The 24,061-nt window shown below is 48.6% G+C and overlaps 1 protein-coding gene across 2 annotated transcripts in view; it reads right to left on the bottom strand.

The window, feature by feature from the left end:
* Positions 1 to 7,058, bottom strand: part of LOC135905880 (uncharacterized) — a 93,427-nt gene extending 86,369 nt beyond the window's left edge. The window contains exon 1 of one of the 2 annotated variants that reach the window (XM_065436991.1): positions 6,924 to 7,058. The gene's annotated coding sequence lies outside the window, so the exon portion shown is untranslated. Of the gene's footprint in view, positions 1 to 6,738; positions 6,849 to 6,923 lie in introns of those variants that run through there. The other variant, XM_070528746.1, reaches the window with a different exon arrangement.
* Between the last annotated feature and the right edge of the window lie 17,003 nt (positions 7,059 to 24,061).

Raw genomic sequence — 24,061 nt, 5'->3', positions numbered from 1 at the left:
AGGCGTATATATATGTATATATATATATGTCTAGCAATATCTAGCTTTTTACATTTGGAAAGGAGCTTCCATACTCGCCTTGCACTACGCAGGCCTAGAATGCAACGTCAGGTGGGAGCACTCACTAAATCAGTGATGTTCGAAAAAAGATGTGGTTTTATGCGTCGACGTGCTTTTTGGGAGTTGAGCATTCCTGCTGCACGACACTGTAGCCTGGCGCGTAGTTTTTATGTCCCTCGCACGCACTGCCTTAGTTTTCAAATATTAGAACACGTTTCTAAATCCTTTCACGTTTTAAATAAAAAAGGTCAATAAATATACCATGGAAAGTGGCAAAGTTGGCCACTTCATTTACTGCTGTTTATAGCTGAGATGTGTTAATGACGTTTTCTTATGGTCACATCTGATGTCACACATTGCGAAATATTTGAGACAGCTGCCCGCTGATGGCATGAGTCATACCCATTATCTTTTCAAGCGCTGCAAAATAAGCCGTCTCTTTCAAAAACAGCCGGATAGAAGCCCAGCTCTTTTGTTCGGATAATGGAAACAGATCGAGCACTTCCGTGAGAAAAGTAGAGGTTGCTGGTATGCGCTGAGCATCAATGATAAAGGTAATTTTTTTTCTCCAGCATTAAACCGATACACATCAGAACACCTGTCTGGGAAATGTCGATAAACTTGTCCATCCTCTCGGCATGAGCCGGAAACCAAGTCAGCGCTAAAAAGCGACAGCGACGTGTCGTGCAAGTAAACAAATAAAATTGAAATTATTTATCGGCTCCCTTAGAGAATACCACCAGCCTAGCTCAGCTTAAATTTTTGTGGAGCCATACGTCACGTCGCTCTTGTCTAGAAACGTAGTACATGAATGTTTACCGATTGGTGCAGCCTGCAGATATTCTAATGGTGATGATTTATAAAAATGCATACTGCATGTGTCGGCGGGCTGATGAATAGTCACTTAGCTTGTGTTAACTACTTACGCGCTACCATTGCAAATTTTAGCAATCTATAGGTTATGTAACTTAGAAGGGGGGTGGTTTTCGCTAGTTGGTTTTCCATAATGGTAAGTCGTGCAGCGCGAAGCAGGACATGGGGACACAGGAAATACGAGGCCGAGCGGTCACTGCAAACTGAAATTTTCTTGTTTGGTACAGAAGTTTATATAGAAAAACAGAAGCAAAATATGCGAAACGCCATATAAAACCGACATACCATCATCGCCCACTATTCGCGCCGACGCTGTTTAGAAACGCCAAATCCCTCTCCGATAAGGAAAGGCGTGGCTTACTTATGCATGGTCATCCTTGCTGTGCCATGCTAGCTGCTCAGACAATGATGCGCGTGCGGTCGCCCGTGTGCGTTAAGAGGGGTCGCATTTTCCCCCGAAAGGCGAAGCATCGATTGCGGCAGCAAATTATTACAGAGCTATGCGAAGTAAGGTTAGTAGTTTATTAGCCGTATAAACGTGGAACGTTGGCTTACTAACTGAATTATGAAGCGTGGTGTGAGCACGTACAAGCAAACATGAACACATCACATTCGATGAGCGCGGATAGTCACTGCAAAACGCTGGACGCTGCTGTGAGCAAGTGGGGCAGGAGCACTGGGCTTCTTCGATTTCCAAAACCAGCCAGAGCATCTTCGTTTTTCTCGGCTTGCTCCGCCCACCGCGCTACGCACTTCCGCCGGGCATTCGTTTTGCTCAGGCTGGACGGTTCTGGCCACCCGCGGGCTGCCAGAACCTGCCAGGACGATTTTGGTCTGGCTGCGCTCTGGAAGTTCTCTGGATAGCAGACGACTAAAAGAGGCGACGGGCGCTTGCCGCCATCTTTGAGGGGACTTAACGAATTGCACCGCGGGCGCTTGAGGACTTACATTTACCTCGCTCAGTTAACTGTCTACGGTCGTCCTCGGATTTCTTTACTTCTAGCGTTATCTTTTTAGGTGCAAACGCTCCGTTCCGCATTTCGAAGGGATGTGATACAAGCTGTGGTGAACCGTTTCAAGCTTTTGGGTTTGTAGGTGTGTGTGTCCCTTGAAGGCTTCTTCGCGGCGGTGATCAGCGCGCTGCGCTCTCATGTGTGCATGTTATCTGCATCGTGTTCCACGCAAGTTGTAGACGCTCATTCACACATTGCGGTACATTTTGGGTTCGTATTTCTCTGGTGGCGTTCCCTTTCACATATCTCGCGTATGTATATATCTCCTTTTTCTGCTGTTAGCGAAGGCTTTGCAGCCATAGCCCATGTTCGCTCTGTCTCTCCGTCATATGCTTGGTGGCAGCTCGAAACCGATATGTGTCCGAACTGCAGGCCATTGATGCAAGAATGCACTGGTTGAGTAATAGGCACACGTACATTGGACACACTTAAATTGGTTTATTGCTCTAACGATCGCCACTAATTTTGTTTTTCGTGTGAAACTTTTTGCTGGTCACAGGCGGAGTGCATTTTCACGCGCCAGCCGCGTCCCCAGCTCCTTAGGGCCAAAATGAGGAGCGCCATAAGCCACGACAAACTTTCTGAAATCGAAGCCCAAGCAGGTCGGCATGAAATTTTATGAGTATGAGACGTACCCGATAACCTGCTTTTTCATGTCTTTTGATGACACAACGCCAACTCATCAATGTCGCCGGTGGGCGAAGTGATCGCTGCGAGCAGAGATCCTCGAGCTATCGCTTTCGAGTATACAATCACTTATGCGCGATTTCGCGTCTTGTCATCGGCTGCGTCGGAGGCCATCTGTAGCGCTGAGCGAGATGAGGTTGGCCCAGTGCGCGTCCTGCGCCGAGTCGCGCGAAAGTGATCGTATCCCGAAATGCAACTATATGTTTTCAAGCTGGCAACGCATAAATGGGCCGACTACGCCGAGGGCGCACCGGCCTCGCCGGGCGCTGGCATGCTAGTAGCACGTTTATATTTGGCCAGCTGTCCTGGCGTTCGATTTTGCAAACTTCGGGCAGGTTCGGGTTGTCTTGGTATCCCAGCCCACGTGACTTCATATCCAAACCGTAACTAGCTGGCTGCCAGAACTCCGAAAATCGAAGAGGCCCATTAGCGTGCGAATTGATCTTTCTGGGGTCTATCGCTTCAATGCAGGAGTGGCGATAACACAGCGCACACAAATGTATGAGCCGTCTACAGATGCCGGCCAAGATACGGCGCGCGCGACCGCGCGCGGCGGTGAAAAGTACCCCTCCCCGCGTTCCTGCCTATATGGCGCGCGAGGTAGAGCCGCTATCATACGTTCCCCTTGCGCCTGGTAACGATATGCGCAGTTGTTGCTTGAGCGCCACGCCGCCCTCCTCCCCTTCCTCACTGCCATCCTCCCACAGCCTGAAGCGCGACGACGGCACGTTTGCTATCCGCTTTCTCCTTCGCGCGCGCCAGGTTGAGGCGCGATCGCCAGCTTCCCTCGCGTGCGTTCACTCGCACATACAACATACGACGCGCGGCGACGGTTTTATCGTCGTTGTACTTTATGCGGAACATCACGGCGACGTCGAAGCTTCCCCTGGAGTGTCCATATAATTGGTATCGCAATAAAATTACTTTTGTTTGCGCGAAAGCGCGGGCGCATGCACGAGTTACAATGTAGGATTAATAAATGTTAACTTCCCTACCTCACATTGTTGGCATGCTCTCGCCGGTGATCGTTGAAACATGTGCTAGTCTGGCCCAATAGCAGGCACCACAGCTCAAGAGAATTCTGTACACGACCCTCGCGCGCATACAGCATATTGGTGACCGATATGTGGAATGTCAGTAAGGTATGGGTGGCGACAGCTTCAAAATGACGAACCACTGTAAAAACGAAATTGCAAACGCTTGTGGAGCGTAGAACATATATGAACCAGCTTATCTATATTGTTTTACTGCCATAGAATATACCTTACACGCAACGTAAATTCGGACCTCTTTCATAGTGTAGGGGAGTTTATTTGTTGACGTGTCCACTGAAGAATAAGTCAAAGCGCCGCTCGAATGCGATAAAATACGTAGCATTGCAGTTACTCATATTTTAGATATAGAAAAATTGAAATGTTACCGTTAATGATTGTAGGCCCTGTAACACAAATGCAAAGTCCCATAAGGACTCACTGAACCAACGCCATTTGAAGTAGCAGAAATCGACTTCTGTGGCCGCTTTGCTGCGGTGACGGCAAACCATCGACGGCAGATGTGTGGATCGTCGTTTTATTCTTGTGCTGTGACAAGGGCAATACATTTGGAGTTGACGGCTGATATGGCAGCACAAGTATTTTGCTCGCCCTTAGGCACTTGACAGCACGGCGAGGAATTCATGCCACTGCGCATTCCGACAAAGCGGAAGCATTGTCATTCCACTCCCATTCCACTGCTCTATCAAGCAACTGTGCGCGCTTCACGATGACCTGTGTCCAGGGGCTTTATAACATAAAACTATTCCAATCTGTTTTGATTCCAATGTCCTGACGGCAAATTTACGGAACCATCAACACAAGCATCGGGCGAGGACACGCAGCATTTTTTAAACAGCCCAATCAAACACTGTTCTTTTTATAGGAGTTAAAATTTCATAGCGAATAGGATTCCCAACCTGTAACGGTTGATGCGCCATTTTTAAAATCTTCTTTGATGGCCGTAGCAATTTTGGACTAGCCACCGCATGCTTAATAAGGGGAAGTGGACCAATCGCAGACGCCGGCGCCAGTCTCCCTCATCGGGTTGTCTACTTTCACAGCGCTAGCTCGGCGACACCAAACTCCTCTCTACTATGGCGCGTTCATCACCTCTTGTCACCCAATTAGATAAGAAAATCTGCCAAGGTAGGCTTTAATATTGGCTTTGAAAGTAAAGAAAATGTCCTCCTACATACGAGCAGAGCTTTACATTGGGCTGTTCAAACAACGCTGTAGGTCACCGTAAATTTGACGTCAGCAGATCAAAATGAAATAAGAATGAAACAGTTTTTTGTTATACGGCCGTAAGATTGGCTGCTAATGGCTCTTACGCACATTTATAATGCAAAATATTTTTTAACATAGGCCCGGGTTACTTACTTGACAGCAGCACTCGTATTGTAGGTCACACAGAACACAAGAGTAAATTTTTTTTTGTCACTACGCATCTGCGGCAGGTGTGGTCTGCTACATTTAGCGTGAGCTCAATCTGCACTCACTGGCACACAACATTGGATTTGCATTGCTCAGCAGCTCCGTAATGTCGAAAATGGGCATTTATTTTGTCAATGCGAAGTCAGGTGGTAAGGCTATAATTGCAGTGAATAAAAGCAACCATGTAATATTAGAAGCGCATTCAACCATATCGTCAATTCGCTAACTTATGTAAATATGCATGGCCTTTAGTAGACTGACATGAGGTTTCCGGATGTCCTAAGACTGACTTCTCAAAATTTTTGTGACTCAACCATTACCAATGCTTTGTCTATATTGTTCCTTAGATAAAACTACGACACGGTCGTATTATAGGCCCGTCCCTTCTTCCGAATTCTCTATTATTTCTAAGTGTCAAGGTACCTTTCTAGAAGTTGTCCACTGTTGAAGTATGTTTGCTTCGTTTACTTCAGAAGAAAGCTTGGGGGACAACGTACGCTCTTCCCAAAGCAACATTTGGATTCTGTGACACACTGTACTATAGTGCAATGCGCTGGAATAATTTTGACCCTGTGGCGTTCCCTCACATGCACCCAAATATAGGGATACATAAATGCGACTACTGCTGCCGGGAATTGAACCCGTAACCTCATTCTGAGCAGCAGGACGCCATAACCACTGAGCCAGCGTAGTGGGTGGGTCTTTCTGGGAGAAGCATAGAAGCGACCAGCGTCAAAATAAAACCCCATAGTTACTACTGTGCTCAAGAATAAAGCAAGGGCCCTATTCATCAAGCTTTTTATTAATAAGTGGTATTTTGCAATAGCCAACCGCCATCGCCAATGGCATGCCCAGCCTCTGTATTGGTCCCATTTACACTCGCGGACAATTCTAGCGTAAAAGCATCTAGTGAAAATTGTCCCCCGTCCTTAGCTCTATACCTTGAGCGGTCATTGCCCATTTCGGCTTTTAAGTAAATACACCCTCAGCCGGCATGAAGGAACCATCCACTGATTTTCCAGAGCCTCAAAATTCGGGTAATGTATAAGCACTGCAACCATGCTACATGGATACAAGGATATTGCAATCAAGTCTAATAATTAGGTGCCACGTTTTTAACTAGAGCATAAAAATAATCGCCATGAAGTAACGGAAAGAAATATTGAACATAACGCAGTCAAATGGTCCCCAGAAAGGGTGGCGGATAAGGCTAGCCTGTCTTTCATGTTCAAGTACAAATCTGGAATCTGGTTCCATCCTGTTAAATTGTAAGTAGCCTCACGAAGGCTAGCAACGCGAAGAAACGCAAGACACCCTACCAGAAGTGTGGAGATTCAACGTCGGCAATGATGACGCAATTAAATCTTTATGGAACCCGTCCGCAGTGGTCGTCTGCTAACTCGGTGGTGTTTTCGTCCCTAAATGCTTGGGCACCTTGAAAATTGAATACCCTGGTGACATGCCTGCCATTGCAGGGTATTCCACACAAGGAAATCCTTCGCATGAAATTTTCAGCATTCCGATCAATTTATGTTTCACTTTACCTGGTATTCTTTCTGATAAAAACATCATTATTAAGGCGATGAGAAAACCTTTGTATAACACTGTATAAAATTCATAGAAAAAAATATACATACCTCATAATTTTTTTTTCGCTGTTCTGCCTCGTTTTCATTCACATCATTATTCAAGCTTGGAACGTAAATGACTTGCTCAAAAGTAAAGCCGTTATTCTTGCCGCGTTTGCATCTACTTTATGAATTTCAAAGAAAGTCTAAGTGCAGCATCATACGTAGGTTCACACAAAGAAAACACGACTCACCAGTTAGTGGCGGCAGAGTAGAGATCTCATGCAGCGAACACACTTCACTCTGGCACAATTTGCTGTGTGTTCTCCTTTTCTATCAGACTATCACGTAGGCTGTGGCACTATAACAGACGCTCATGCGCATTTCCTGTCGCAATCCCGAATGCGGTAACAAAAACAAGCAGCAATATGACAGGCCTTCGCGTAGTACTCAATTCGTTATGACGAAATAGCTTTAGCCATGAAACATACAGGAAACGTGAGACCACATGTGTTTAGTATGGGCCCTAGACACTGGGTGCTGCAGCAAGCACTTTAAAAAATCGCTGAAAGAACTGCCTGTTGTAGACAGCAGAATTCTTTCAGAGAGGCGTCACTACACAGACAGCACAATGGAGTCATCCACACAATTATTTCCAGGTGGATAAGCCTTGCAGCCTTACCCGCAAGAATTGGTAAATTGAGATTTGTGCCATAAAGTATTTAGTTTAAAAAACTCAGTAAATTTTTGTAAATAATCGATTATCCGTTTCAATTTTTTTTGTGCAAGTTATGTCCCCCTCTTCGAGTAGACCAGCTCATGAAATAGAATTGTGCTATAGGCCACAGGCAAATTTAAAAAAGTGAGTGGTCGCTAAAACACCCTATACATACGAAGAGCGCACATTTCAGTTTTCTGGCCGCACAGCAGGTTAGTCAATACGTTAAACTGTTCAAAAGAAAAGGAAGCATGACATTAGAGGTGAACAATATTGACCTCAACGGCGATCAAGCATATTTTCACTTTTCAGTGCTTTGTTAACAGGGAAATCACATTTCATGCATTTGATGCAGCGACAGCGGAGGTTGAAAGGCAGTAGCCTATTTCCATTCGTAAGGATGGGGAAACACAAATAGCTTGATAGAGCCATTAGTTAGCTCATCTCCACTAACCAGATGGTCGACTCCGTGAATAAATTGAAGCAAATAAGGTGGACGGGTGTAGTCGTTGCTCATTCAGTCCATACGACCTTGGGCGAGTCAGGTCTGTAATTTGGGATACGGACCCCACCACATTAAATACAATGCACTCTACCATGTCATCTCTTTGGCTTCTGTTTCACATAGACGGCACACACCTCTTTGGCTTCTGCGTCACATAGACGGCACCCCCGGACTGACCCACCCAGGGGAAATGGTGGTGGTGGTAACAACTTTATTAACAATCCGGCAAATTCGTGGCCTGGGCCTAGGCCGCCCCCGAGGAGGTCCGGAGATCCTGTCTCCTCGCCGCCTCACGGGCTTGCTGGATGGCCCATAGTTGATTTTCGAGGTTTGAGCTGCGCAACGCGGCCGTCCATCGCGCCGCAGCTTCATCTGGGGAAACTGCATTTTCTTCGCATATAACGTCACATTCCCAGAAAATGTGTCTAAGAGTTGCGTGAGCCCTGCTGCATAACTTGCAGTTATCATCTGAGTAGACGTCCGAATATATCCTCCTGAGATGGACGGGGTTGGGGAAGGTCTTTGTTTGTAGCTGCCGCCAGTCTACCGCTTGGGCCCTGTCGAGTTTGGGGTTAGGGGGCGGATAAACCCGCCTTGAGTTTTGATAAAATTTTGTAATGTCACAGTATCTGGTCATTCTGTCCCTCTCTGTCCATGCCTCCGTTGGATTTCCAACCCCAAGAGAGGATCCTTCTTCGCGGGCGCGGAACGTGAGACCTCGCGCTACGCGGTGGACCTCCTCGTTGAGGTTGGGTACGGGGGTGTCGGGGGGCGTGTGAGCCGGGAACCATATAATGTGTCGTTCCTCCGTCTCCTCGGAGATCACATAGTTCGCGTTAGCTTTGAGTATAGCCTCAGCCTTCGGCGAAATTCTGCCTTGTGCATAGTTTCTGACCGCCGTCTGCGAGTCACTGATTACGTATCTACAACTGGGGTTAAAGATGGCTAGGGCTATCGCCACCTCTTCCGCTACCTCGGGGTTAAATTAGCAGTTGCATTTCCTGTCTCTCTCAATCTCCAACCTTCGTCTTTTCCTCTTTTTCCACCTTACCTGCCTTCTGCTGGCTTCCCTTTGCTTCCAATTTTTCCAGGCAGCAAAGGTTAACCTTGTGTGAATAGCCAACCTAGGTTATCTTATATTTAGCTATAGTGATAACGTACAGCTGGCGTTTGCAGGACCTGTTTTTACACTTCCTGTAGCGTCCCCTTGTAGGGCTCCACGGTTGGTGCCTAGCGTTATCGCCGAAGACTACACATTCCTCTATGGATAGTTCCCTCTCCCCACTCCGTTATCGCCTTCAAGAAAGAGGGCGCACCGATGAAGTATTCCAGTTTTTTGGTTGGCAAAAAGAATCCTTCCCCCGTTTCCATGTCATTCATTCTGAAATACAGATAAACCCGTTCGAACAATTTCATCTTTCCTTGTTTCCAAGTCATTCACTGAAGTGTTTAGTCTAGGTTATAAGGCATAGAGGATGGCAAGCGCTTATCTCCTCTCGGAGCTCCGCGATTAGAAGCAGTATGAGAAATTGCCAAAACTATGTGTCATTTGGGGAAACCCGAGTAATCGTAACCCCGCACAGTACGATGAACACAACCCGCGGCGTTGTCTCGGACGATGATTGCTGGAGCTCACTGAGGCTGAACTCTTGGAGGCCTTCAGTGAACAGAATGTTATCAATGTCAAACGAATTATGAGGAGTGACAGCAAAGAAATCAAAACCAAGCACCTGATACTCAGATTCGGCTCAAGTGTTCTGCCCGAGTTTATAGAGGCCGGCTACATCAAGCTCCGTGTTAGGCCATATGTGCCAAATCCCCTGAGATGTTTCAAATGCCAATGTTTCGGCCACAGTTCACAGAGCTGCCGTAGCCACCAAACCTGTGCGAAATGCAGTGCCCATTACCATACCTCTGAATCTTGCTAGAACGCTCTCCACTGTGTAAACTCTGAGGGGGAGCACGCCGTGCACTCACGGTCGTGCCCATCCTGGAAAAACTAAAAAGAAATTGTCGCAATCAGAGTGAAAGAAAATATATCTTTCAAGGAGGCAAGTAGGCGGGTGTCATACCTGCCTAGGAGCAGCTTTGCCGATTTGGCGCGTCAGGGGGCATAGCCACAACGGCCTCCGGTGGCTGTCCGGCCCACACACTGTGAGCCGGCGGTGACACCATCCGGTCCCCCGCAGTCTACAGCTTGAGCTGTTCCGCCACCCCATCAGCCTTCGGGCAGGCGGTCTCAAAGGTCTCGTACAACCTGCCGACGCCTCCACGTCAAACACAGCGCTCGGAAGAGCGCGTGTCCAGCGCCTCGCAAGAGGCGATGGACGCAACAACCAGCCAGACGGCGGTATCAGCGCCTAAGGAGCCGCGAGCCTCTCTCGACCCCTCCTAAAAAGATAAAACTCGCGTCACGCCGCCTCCAAAGGGCCCGTGAGCGAATCCTCGTCTCTTAAACACACAGCACACAACAAATTTTCTATAATGGAGACACATACTACACTGGAATGTTAGAGGACTCATTCACAACCTAGACGATATTACAGAATTTCTACACAAGCATCATCCAAAGTTGCTGTATGTTAAGATACACATTTGAAACCCATACACACAATCTTTCTGCGCCAATACACAATCTATCGTAAAGACCGCAACAAGCATAATGCCTCCGGCGGTGTTGCAATAGTTGCAGACAAGTCTGTAGGTTGTCATCAGATAGCCCTTCACACGCCCCTTGAGGCAGCGTCAGTTCGGACAATCCTTTTTAACAAACTGATTGACCGTGTGCGCTATATTTATTTATTTATTTCAGAATACTGCAGGCCAACAGTTATGGCCCATGCAGGAGGGGCTATACAAGGCGTGTAAATACACTGTGACATAAAAAAGAAAAATAAAAAGAAAGAACGGCAGTTTAACAGATTGCCGCTAATAGACAAGCAGAAAAATATATATACACATGTACATATTCATACATATATATACGCATACGCACATATACAGCTCCCATTTACTCAAACAAATGCTCTTCTAGAGCTTTAACAAAATTAGGGGACGGGAAGATGGCCCCTGGAAGACAGTTCCAGTCGGAAACGGTCCTCGGGAAGAAACTGTGTTTGAATGTTTCAGTTCTTGCAAAAATTGGTTCCAGTAAATGACTTCCTGTGTGGTGTGTTCGTCTAGACGATAACTGCTTAAGTTCTGTGGGATGTGAAATACATACATACGGATACGGATGGATACATACCACCTAACTATCATCTGAGAAAAAAACGATTTCTATAACCTAATTAATCAGTTTCTTGACCCGTACATACTCGTAGCTGATTTTAATGCCCGAAGACGATGTGGGGGGATTCGCGATGCGAAGCGAGAGGTACATTGATCGAAAATTTTCTTCTGACCTCTAGTGCATGCCTGTTTAATTAGAAGGAGTCGACCTATTCTAGCAAACAACATAACTCATATTGATCGGTAGATCTAGAAATAGGCTCTGCTTCACTTCTGCCTCATCTGGAATGGAATATGATCAACAGTACTTTTGTAAGTGACCACTTCACAATAACTTCAAGCTTAATAACGCAGCATGACAACTATCCCCCTGTTCCCATTTGGAAGTTAACATCGGCTGATTGGGACCATGTTAAAGAATCAACTGATTTAACGCCCAACTTTATAAGCAATATTAGTATAGATGATGATGCCGCATATTTTACGGTTTTTATTTTTGATGCTGCTGAAAAGTTTATCCCGCAAACGAATGGTGGTTCACTTAAAAGACGTGTTCCCTGGTGGAGTGAGGACTGTAGAGTTGCGCGAAAGAGGCAGAATAAGACATGGGACATATTACGCAGATCGCCGAGCACATAAAATCTCATTGAATTTAAACGCATAAAATCGCACGGAAGGCGGATACGACGTCAGGCGAAAGGAGAAAGTTGGGAGAGGTTACTTTAGGCTATAAGTTCGCACACACAGGAGGCGAACGTTTGGAATGGCGTAAGAAGGTTAAAAGGGCAGCAAATAAATCCGTTGCCTCTGATGAACGACCGAGCGAATACCTTAAAACAGCAGGCACACTTGCTTGGGGAGCACTTTGAACGTGTGTCAAGCTAAATCCCCTATTCTCAATCCTTCCTTAAACATAAACAATTAGAAGAACGTAAGTCAATCATATGTAAATGGGGACAGAATGAACCGAATAACCGTCCTTTCAGTATCGCCGGGTTGAGGGCTGCCTTGCACACATGCAAGAGCTCTGACATACAGAGTCATGTACGACATGATCAGAAACTTACATACAGGCACACAAGTTACACTAATCCGACTTTTCAACACTATTTGGGCTGCGGGATACGTTCCATCCACATGGAAAGAAGCGATTGTGCTTCCTGTTCTGAAGCAGGGTAAAGACCAGTCCTTGGCGGCAAGTTATCGTCCGATAGCTCTTACTAATTGTCTGTGAAAAGTTTTTGAAGAAATGAATTATCGCAGGCTCATACTTTTCCTTGAACTCAACAATATGCTCGATCTCTATCAGTGTCGCTTCAGAGAAGGGCGGTCGACAACCGAACATCTTGCGTGCATTGAAGGATATATCCGCGATGCATTTGTACATAAAAAGTCTTTCCTGTCAATACTGCTCGATATGGAGCAGGCGTATGACGCAACAAGGCATTACGGGATCTTGCGAGACTTGTCGGGAATGGGAACCTGTGGAAATATGCTGAAGATAATTCAGGGTGTCTACCAAGTTGACATTTCCAAATTGCCTGAGTTTTCCAGGTTTTCCCTGAATGCCTTTGCAAAATTCCCTGAGTGATGCAGAACGATGTTTCATTTCAAGACGAGCTGAAAACATATCGCCCGATGCTGTTACTCTCTAGTAAGCATAAGAAAAAAAGAATAAAAAAACGACTTGATTTAGTTTGAATACTAAGGTGTAGTGTCTATGTTATTTAGAAAGAGAATAGAAGGGAGGGGTTAGTAAAATGCACAGCAAATAAAATGTATTGGAAAAAAATTGCAAATCGAGTCGGACATTCTCCAATACTAATAAAAAAGGAGATGCATACAAAAGCAAATATTTTCGAATATGAGCTATTGCTATCAACTCATAGCAAGCTCAGTGGCATGAGGCCCGAACTTTGTCACTATTGAGATTCTCTCTCAACAGCTCGTAAGTCAACCTCAACTGTCCTGACATACTCTCTGCCCGCGCACAATGCCTCAGTGTTCTGTTTCACTGCTTTAAAAAGTTTATTTTGGTTTGGATGAGGGACACTTGCATCTCGGTATCAACCACCACTCTGATTTTTGAGCTCAAGCTCCTTCAAAACGGCGGCAGTAGGCTTCTTTTCCCGTTAATTCCTGAATGCGTAGGTCCTTTCTGTTCTTGTACTCCTTCCGCCACTCGTTCGCCCCACGGACCCTTTGAAGCAGCTTCTTGGTCAGTTGCATAGTCCACGTCCGAGTTTTCGAACTCCTTAGGGGCCGCGAAAACGTCCGAAATATCGGCCTGTTGGAAAAAAATAAATGCATGTCTAAAGGTGTTTCTTTGGCAGAGCTCGGAGCAGCGCAACATGGACGCGCAGGGCAGTCACAGCTTCCAAACACGAGAGCCGTTGCTGAGCAGGAGCGCTCGACCCACTAGCGTTTAGAGCCAGTAGCGCTGAACCCACTAGCGTCTCTCTTCGCTACAATCACCCCCCGGGAGAGAGAAGGCAGCCGTCCGGCAACCTAACAGCTCGTCACGATGAGCGGGTTGTAGTAACGCTTTAAACGGTCGACATGGACAATGTCTCGTCCACGGCGGCGCATGTCTGAAGATGGCTCAACTGGTTCTATGACATCGTTCACAGGAAATGCGCGTTCGAGAACACGATAAGGGCCTTCATACTTAGGGACCAGTTTTGATGAGAGGCCAGGGGCAGTTAAAGGAACTGAGAGCCACACGAGCGCTCCCGGATCGAAGGTGAACGTGGCAGTGGCGTCACTGCGAGTGCTCCTCTGGCGCTCTTGATTAGCGGAAGTAAAGGCCCGTGCGAGGTCGCGGCACTCTTCTGCATGTCTGACCGGGGCAGAAATAGGCACGCACTCGGATGCATCCGGCCGGTACGGAAGAATGGTGTTGATGGTGTGCGAAGGGTGTCGACCATACAGCAAGAAATAGGGTGAAGATCCAGTGGTGCTCTGCGTAGTGGTATTATACGCGTAGGTGACGAATGCCAGAACGGCGTCCCAGTTAGTGTGGTCGGAGGCAACGTACATTGAAAGCATGTCGCCGAGCGTACGGTTGAAGCGTTCTCTGAGGCCATTCGTTTGAGGGTGGTACGCCGTAGTCGGACGATGAGCAACGTGGCACTCTTTGAGAATCGCTTCAACTACTTCCGACAGGAAGACGCGTCCGCGATCGTTGAGCAGTTCTTGAGGTGGACCATGCCGCAGGATGAATCGGCGAAGCAGAAATGATGCAAGATCGCGCGCTGTAGCTGCTGGGAGAGTGGCGGTTTCAGCGTATCATGTAAGGTGATCTACTGCCACAATGGCCCAGCGGTTACCAGCCGACGTCAGGGGAAGTGGCCCATACAAAACAATGCCAACGCGCCCGAACGGCCGGGTAGGGCAGAGTAGAGGCTGCAGACCAGCTGGCGAGAGGTGGGGTGAAGATTTTCGGCGCTGGCAGTCGGGGCATGAGCGAACGAACTTTTGAATGTAGTTGTACATTCCTCGCCAGTAGTAGCGTCGTCGGAGGCGCTGGTAGGTTTTGAAAAGTCCCGAGTGAGCACACTGTAGATCAGAGTGGAACGATGCGCAGATTTCCGAACGCAGGCTTCGAGGTACAGCTAATAACCACTGGCGGCCGTCAGAGGTGTAATTGCGTCGGTGAAGCAGGTCGTCGCGAATGGCGAAATGGCGAGCTTGACGGCGCAATGCACGAGTGGTTGGCGGCGATGACGGATCAGCAAGGTAGTCTTTGATGGAGGCAATCCAGGGGTCGTTGCGCTGCTCAGAAGCGATGGTCCCAATGTCGACGGAAGAAACGTCAAGCTGGGATATTGCGCAGCAGGCATTGTCGTCTGGCAAGGGAGAACGTTAGAGGGTGTCAGCATCAGCATGCTGGCGTCCGTTGCGGTACAGTACGCGGATATCGTAATCCTGTAAGCGAAGCGCCCAGTGGGCGAGACGGCCTGAAGGATGCTTAAATGACGACAGCCAGCATAGTGCATGGTGGTCCGTGACAACATCAAATTGTAGGCCATACAAATAGGGCCGGAACTTGGTAAGCGCCCAGATGATCACCAGGCATTCTTTTTCCGCGACGGTGTAATTGGTCTCGGCTTTAGTAAGCATACGGCTTGCATATGCCACAACATATTCAGGAAACCCTTCTTTGCGCTGCGCTAGGACAGCGCCGAGGCCAACACCGCTTGCATCTGTGTGTACCTCAATAGGGGCCGTTGGGTCGTAGTGGCGCAAAATGAGAAGAGTCGTCAGCGAACGACGGAGCTTAGTGAACGCCTCGTCGCACTTGGACGACCACGAATGGAGAGGTCCGTTGCTGCCAAGGAGCTTCACCAGGGGCGATATGACGGCGGCGAAATTGCGAATGAAGCGCCTGAAGTAGGAACACAAACCTACAAAACTGCGCAGTTCTTTGCTAACGTCGGTTTAGGAAATTCAGCTACGGCACGAAGTTTGTCTGGATCGGGGAGGATTCCATACTCCGAGACGACGTAACCTAGTATCGTGAGCTGCCGCGCTGCAAATCGGCACTTCTTTAGGTTCAGTTGGAGGCCAGCGTTTGCTAAACACGTCGAAACACGCTATAGGCGTTGAAGGTGCGTGGTGAAGTCAGAGGCAAAAACAACAACGTCGTCGAGATAACATAAGCACGTGTGCCAGTTCAAACCGCGGAGAACTGTGTCCATCATGCGTTCAAAGGTTGCTGGCGCATTACAAAGTTCAAACGGCATGACGTTAAATTCGTATAAGTCGTCGGGTGTGACAAAGCCTGTCTTCGGCCTATCGACGTCATCCATGGGAACTTGCCAATAGCCGGAGCGTAAATCTAGAGATGAAAAGAATTCTGCTCCTTGTAGGCTATCGATGGCGTCATCGATTCGCGGCAGCGGGTATACATCTGTGCGAGTAATCTTGTTCAGGCGCCGATAGTCTACACAGAACTGTACCGAGCCTTCTTTTTTCGTAACAAGGACGACAAGGGATGCCCATGGACTGTTAGGGTCGGATCACTTCGCCGCGAAGCATATCGTCCACTTGCTCATTAATCACACGGCGTTCTGTGGCAGAGACGCGATATGGTCGTTGCTGCAATGGCGGTTGGGAGCCAGTGTCAGTATGGTGCGTGACAGCAGCCGCCCGGGCCAGGGAAGGTTGCCCGACATCAAAAGAAGAACGAAATTCTTCTAGGATGCGCAGAAGCTGCGAACGCTGAGGTGGGGTGAGGCCATCGGCAATAGATGAATCGAACACACCTGTGGGCAAAGGGTCCCAAGCAGAGAGAGAACCGAGCGTGTTGTAACTGGCGCAGGACGTGTCTTCGGGAATATCCGTAATTTGTACGGCGTCGATCACTTCCACGTGGCCAAGACATTCGCCTTGAAGCAGCATCACAGGGTATGAGAAGGGGTTACAGACAAAAATAGCTGTGGAGCCCTGTTTGACGTTAACAGTCGCAAAAGGCAGCAGCAGACCTTTTCGAGTATAAAAGTTGCCCAACGGAGAAAGTAGCGCGATAGCGTCAAAGAGGCTGCTGCAATGCATTGATACAATCACTCACGAGTTGGGAGGAACGTTTGTCTCGTGCCTGACGAGTAGTTTGTTCGGAAAAGAAGCATTATCGGCAAGAGTCATATCTGAGATCGGCGACAGTTCTAGTTCGGCCTGTGCGAAATGAATGACGGCATCGTGGCGGGCGAGAAAGTCCCACCCCAGGATAACTTCGTGGGAGCACGAGGAAATCACAATAAATTCGACGGCGTATACAACGTCCTCGATGAGAACACGAACGGTGCATGCCGCAATCGGGTGAATACGCTGTGCGCCTGCTGTTCGGTGGGCGAGTCCAGCAATGGGCGTCGTAACCTTTTGAAGGAAGCGACGAAGCTTTGCGTCCATAACTGATACAGCGGCTCCGGTATCCACGAGGGCATATGTGCGCACACCGTCAACTAACACGTCTATCACATTGGTCGGGCTACGTTGAGGACTTCTGCGTTTCGACGGGGTCGCAGCCCTTGCCTCATGGACTGCGACGATTAGTTTTCCTCATCCCGAGCTTCGGGACGAGGCCGCATCGGTGCTGGGGAGCGTCGGCGTGGAGAAGTTGAGCGGCGGATGTCGGCGGACCGGCGGAATGGTGGTGACGCAGCCCGAGATTCGTCGTCGTAATAAGGGCGCGGAGAACCCGCCATAGAACTTGGCCCATATGGTGTAGCGCTAGGCGACTGCTCGCGACTACAGTGGCGTGCGACGGGGCCTGCATAGCCGCACGCAACACATATCGGTCAATTGTCCGCTGTACGCCACCGAGTCATTGCGGCAGGTCCCATCCATGTGGAAGGTACGCGTTGGACGTGGCGGCTGGTGAAGTGATAGCATAGCAGGCTGTTGTCGGGGCATAGCGAGTACTTCGGCGTACGTGAGAGGTCCCCGTTGAGGGAGTTGTTGAGGCTGGGTGACGACTTCCGCGTAGCTGAGTGGCACAGCTGTCGGGATCTGTTGGGGCCTGGCCATGACTTCGGCGTAGCTGTGAGGCGCAGCCGCAGGAACACGCTGGTGGCGCCCAGGCAAAACCGCGTGCAGTTCTTGCGCTATGACGCGGCGAAGCGGAGGCGCAAAACTTGACGTAGGCGCATGTACCGACTGCGGCTGTGCAAAATCCATCAATGAGAGTTGCCGGGCAAATTCCTCTCGGACGAACGCCTTCATTTCTGCGAGCAACCCTGCCTGGTTGGACATGGCAGCCAAACCAGCCAGGTGTTCATTACGCGGTAGAGATCGACGGGTCAGTGACCGCTGCCTGCGGAGTTCTTCATAGCTTTGACACATTGTGACAATTTCAGCCACAGAGCGTGGACTTTTGGCCAGCAACATGTTAAAGGCGTCGTCTTCTATGCCCTTCAGGATGTTTCGGATTCGATCAGACTCCGCCATGCTCGAATCGACTTTCCTGCATATGTTCAGGACATCTTCGATATAGCTGGTGAATGTTTCGCCTGGCTATTGACCTCGTTCTCGCAAACGTTGCTCAGCACGCAGCTTGCGAACAGCAGGGCCACCAAATACATCGGCGAGGGAAGTCTTAAATTCCGACCATGTCTGGAACTCTGCTTGATGGTTGTTATACGACAGGCTGGCCACTACAGCGAGGTAGAACAGAACATGGCTCAGTTTGGCGCTTCGTCCCACTTGTTATGGTCGCCTACCCTGTCGTACGCCGTGAGCCATTAGTCCACGTCAGTGTCGTCCGCTCCAGCGTAGATAGGAGGGTCGCGATGACGAGGCACCCCGGCACACGCACTGGGTGCAGGAGGAGGCGTTTGCTGGGAGGCGTCTTGGGGCATGGTAGATGGTAGGGTACGGGACCGGAGTTCCAGGATGATCGTCTCAGGGTACCCCGCACACTCCACCAATTCTAAAGGTGTTTATTTGGCAGAGCTCGGAGCAGCGCAACGTCGACGGGCAGGGCAGTCACAGCTTCCAAACACGAGAGCCGTTGCTGAGCAGGAGCGCTCGACCCACTAGCGTTTAGAGCCAGTAGCGCTGAACCCACTAGCGTCTCTCTTCGCTACACATGTCATATACTGCCCTTAAGGGCTCAAACCGCCGCAGGCGCATTCGAAAACGCGCTGAAGGCCTGTTGGTACATGTATTAGGCATATCGGTGCTCGTACTGTGACAGGAAAACCGGGTGCGCGCGTGTATAATGAAGGAATACATACTCTGGCCCGTGGCAATGGGGAACCAGCTCTGGATACGTGGCGCGTCGAAAAGAGTGCGTTGCACGCCGGCCTGGTGACGAAACACGGCATATCCCAGCCGCTGGACCAGACGACACACACGTGCGCGGCCGTATTATAGTTCGTATCTTTCCGTTTTCGCGCCGCTTCAAGTGGACAGTTTTCGTAAAGAAGCTAGCGCCATCAAGTGAAGAAATGACGAAGGAAGCTTTTTAAGCTTTATATATTTTTCACAGTGTGTCGCGGCGAGCACGTGTGTTTCTTTAATGGTTGCGCGTGTGCCATTGCCATGCGTGCGGGGCAGCCTGCCTCGCAAATCTAGCAGCTATGGCTCCGGTCGTGCTGCGCTATGGTTTCAGAAGTATTAGTTGGCCTGAAGACTTTCCATATTTCTCTGGCTAGACATAAAAAATTCTGATGTTACTTCGCCACAGCAGTCAATGGAGAAGAAAGCTTTATCGCATCAGCTGACTCGTGCAAGCAAGGGTTTGAGTGCTCCGCCGCTGGATCCGTAACAACGCTGGCTACATTTAGCACTAATTACATAAATTTACCGGATGCATCTCAGCGCCGAGTCCTCATCCGCATGCGCATATTAAAAAACACATAGGCGGCTTAGTCGCGCGTGCGCCGGCAGTATGCGCACACAACTCGTATTACAAGGCAGCTTCCCTTCCACATAATTCTTGGCAATGAATGGATAATATTTACTTTTCGTATCGTTCGCTTCGTGCGGTGCCATTGGAAGAGGCTTGGCGGTGGTATTGCGAAGCAAAAATAGTTGGTACATACGCCGGATGGTTCATGCTATTGCTTATTTTGTTTCCGACGAAATGCCGACTGCACATTCTGCTGTTCGGTACTGGCTGCCACGGCTGACCGTCTTCACTATCGAATAAACCAAGCACACCCGCAAAATGCGATTTAAAAACCAGCCCGACACCGCTTGACAGGGCGACAAGACTGGAACTTACTCCTCTCGCCTGACTGCTTGTATCCAACGCCGCCTCCGTTCTTGTTCGTAGGGTTTAGATGAAAAGACGCAGAAGGATACATCCTCCCTCATTCCGACGTAGTTAATTGTGGCACTTGTATACGCAACAGTACTGTCGGTGTCCTTTTGTTTCCTTCGACTTTCAGCGCACGCAACGCCACTACTAGTAGCAATTTTCGCCCGCGGGAGCGGCGGAGTTGTGAACGTTCTGACCGCCAGGGCGGCGCTGCAGGTGTCGTGAAAACTCCAGCGCTGGTTCCCCATAGCCCCTTCCCACGCTTGTTATGCGTCACTGTAATACTTTACGCATGCTTCACCAAGTAAAATTAATGTCCGGAGGCGAAGCTGACTTTCGGGAACCGGCATTATGCAACACACCGTGCTTTCCAAGCTTCTAAGCCAATGGCGAGGACCGCAAAGGCGGAGTCCGTGCCATTGCTGACAGCAGCGAATTCTTTCAATAAAAAAACACGGCACCCAACATCAAGAAGCTTCACAGCAAATGTCAAAGCAGCTAGGCCTAGCGTTGCCGTAGTGATGGCTACGGCTGCCAGCGGATCTGCGTGCGAGAGCGCCTGTTTAAGGCGGCGAGATAATCGGAATGGCAGCAGTGGTGACCTTGATGAATGCCGTTTCGAACCTGCGATCACAGCAAGACGTCCGGAAAATGTCACGGCGAAGATTTCGCGCGTCCGAAATTTCAGACGTTCTGACTCATTGACTCTATGGGGTACGTGGTGGTGCCGCGAAGCCGTCCAAATTACCAGGAATCCGGAAAGTCGGTCGCTGACTGTACACTGGCAACTCCTCCATGCAGCCGACGGCAGGACGTCAAAGACGATTCATTAGGATTCCTGTCTGTTACTCGAGCCAGCATTACCGCGACTTTCGACCCTTTCATTAAAATTACAGCTAAGTTTCCCCTGATAGAGGCGCACATTCCCTGAGTTTTCCCTGAGTTTTTCCAGAGTACTCAAGATCCCTGAAAATTCCCGGTTGCCGGTTTTTCCGGTTGGTATTCATCCTGATAATTGAAAGCTATTTGTCGAATCGTATCTTCCGCGTGAAATCGGCAACCTATTATCGTGACCTTTTATAAAAGAAACTGGTGTACCCCAGGAAAGCGTACTCAGTTGCACACTCTTTATAGTTAAGATGAACAAACTTCGTGCTTCACTACCACTGGCCATTTTTTATTCCATCTACGTGCACGACATTCAAATAGACGTCAGATCTTGTAACCTCGAAGTATGCGAGAGATAGGTAAAGCAGGGCTTGAACAAGGTGTCGAAGTGGGCAGATATAAATGGGTTTAAAATCAACCCCCACAAAAGTTCTTGTGTTCTTTTTACAAGAAAGAGAGGCCTGGTGCCAAATGCCTGTGTAGAATTGTGTGGACAACAAATACCTGTCAACAGAGAGCATAAATTTCTTGTTATTATACTTGACTCCAGGCTTACGTTCATTCCACACATTAAATATGTTAAAGCAAGATGTCTAAACACAATGAACTTACTGAAAATTACCTTACCAAGGACGTCTTTATCTCGAGCGAGATGCGCGGCGTGTCCCACGGCAGTCCTTTAGCAAAGGAAGCTTAAGGAAGTTCTTAGCGAAAGGAGATGGAAGATCTCCCTTGCAGACTGAAGGCAGTACTCTTGTTCCCAGCGTGCTTGAATTTCTAGTAAAGAAATCACCCTCATTTTTATTAATTTCACTTTTACCAGAAATTATAACTCATTTTATTCCCCGCAGGGGCGTCTGCGTCAGCAGGCGTTTGGTGTGTTGCGACACCACGTACCCGAGCACACGAGGGTTGGACCCTCCCGCGTGTAGCCGTGCGCGGCTTAGCCGTGTCCGGGGGGGGGAAAGGGGATCCTGGGGGTTGAGCCAATGCCGGGCATTTGGACCTTTATGGCCCCCCGGCGGCGGCAACACACCTCTTTGGCTCCGGCTTCACGTAGACGGCACCCCCGGACTGACCCACCCGGGGGAAATCGGTAGTTGCCTTTTCCTGTCCCCCTCTCCATTCTGCGTCTCTCTCTCTTTCTTTCAACCTTTCCTGTCTTCTCCTCTCTTCTATTTACTTCCGACTTTCCTGGCAGCGAGGGTTAACCTTGTGTGGGTGGCCAAACTTGGGTACTCCAGATTGGGTTTTAGTAGCACCGTACAACTGGCGAGGGCCTGTCTTACCCGTAAGACTTGCTCCGTCCCCATGTTGGGCTCGGTGGTGGGCGGTTGGCGCTGCTGCCGAACTCAAGACTTCTATATGGCCTCTAGCAAACCACTTTCCCTTGATCGCCCTCTAAAAAGAGGGCGCACCGATGCAACGTTTCAATTCTTTTTGAAGAACAATCAAGAACCCTTCCCTAAGTACCAAGTAATCCACAGTGAAGGCAACAAGAGCGTGCGTAAATTCTCCCCCTTCTTGGTGGCGAAATGCCTCGCAAACACTATAGGATCTGGCTACAAAGCTACAAAGATGTCGAATGGAGACCTGCTCCTTGAATTGAAGGATAAAACACAATACGATAAAATTAATGACTTGAAATGCATTGGCGATGTAGCAGTCACTGTGTCGGCACATCGAACCATGAACACGAGCCGTGAAGTAATCTCTGAGGACGACTTCTTAGACCTTAGTAACGAAGAGCTGCTTGAAGGTTTCCAGGACCAAAATGTGATCAAAGTAGAAAGAATCCTAATCCGTAGGAACAATGAACAACTTCCAACAAAGCACATAGTATTAACCTTTGGTACTAGTGTGTTGCCTAGTACATTGGATGCAGGCTATGTCAAAGTACGTGTTAGGCCGTACATCCCAAATCCTCGACGGTGCTTTAAGTGCCAGAGGTATGGGCATGGATCCCAGACATGCCGAGGAAGGCAGACTTGCGCAAAATGCAGCTCGAACGATCACCCATCAGACACTTGCGACTCATCTCCACATTGCGTGAACTGTGATGGAAGCCATCCAGCTTACTCTAGAACATGCCCTAAATGGAAGAAAGAAAAAGAAATCATTGCAATAAAGGTCAAAGAAAATATAACATTTCACGAAGCAAGGAAACGTCTGTCATATTTAGATCACACAAGCTTTTCCGAGGTGGCGCGACGGGGGGCAGCGCCACAAATCCCTCGGGAGTCTACCGCGGTCACTGATAGTGGCCCAGTAATCACTCCGCCTGCCCCCCTGGTGGCTGCAGCAAGTGCTGCTCCATCAACATCGAAGGTGGACCTGCCGACTCCGGTCCCGCAGGTCCCAAAGTTAATCCGAACTTCACGGCCTGGGACGCGAGTTTCAGCGCCTAGTTCACGATCCTCCAGCGCTTCAGAGAAGGTTATGGAGGTCGATCAGAAATCCCCGGCGTCATCGACGCCGAAAGATCAGCGCTCTCAAGAGCGCACTAGAAGAGATAAAATACCTGTAACTGCTCAAAGAAAGGGACCGGTAACCTAAACGGTTACCGCCCTTGTATGCATATCCATCTATCTTTACCACGTGCTCTTGAACATAGACAACAAAAATCTTCCTCAATATGTCTACACAAATAATTCAGTGGAATGCCAGGGGCCTTTTCCGCAATCTAGACGACGTCAAAGATCTACTAGAGGTATAACAGCCACGACTGTTCTGTGTTCAAGAAACACATTTAAGGTCTACACACCAGAACTTTTTAAAACAATACATAATTTTTCGTAAAGATAGAAATAATGGCAATTCTTCTTCAGGTGGTGTGGCAATCATAGCCCAAAAGTCAGTTGCATGCCAGCATGTATCACTCCAAAGTTCATTTGAAGCAGTGGCTGTTCGGGCTATATTGTTTAACCAACTTATAACTATTTGCTCTATATATATACCGCCTGGTGAAAGGTTTGATATTGCTGAATTTGAAAAGCTGATTGACCAGCTTCCCGAACCTTATATAATAATCGGAGACTTCAATGCTCACAGCCCATTCTGGGGTGACTCAAGATGTGATGCGAGAGGACGGGCAATAGAGAACTTCCTTCTTTCTTCTGGAGCCTGCCTATTTAACAAGGCAGAGCCAACCTTTTACAGTTCCACACATAACACGTTTTCATGTATAGATTTAGCAATAGGGTCAGCGTCACTTCTTCCATACCTGGAATGGAGAGTTATCAGTAATCCATATGGGAGCGATCATTTCCCTACACTCCTAGAAACA

This window comes from Dermacentor albipictus, unplaced genomic scaffold, assembly GCF_038994185.2.
Source record: "Dermacentor albipictus isolate Rhodes 1998 colony unplaced genomic scaffold, USDA_Dalb.pri_finalv2 scaffold_14, whole genome shotgun sequence".
NCBI classification, from domain to species: domain Eukaryota; kingdom Metazoa; phylum Arthropoda; class Arachnida; order Ixodida; family Ixodidae; genus Dermacentor; species Dermacentor albipictus.
The sequence above is the reverse complement of the archived record's forward strand: the minus strand, read 5'-3'. Positions and strand labels throughout refer to the sequence as shown.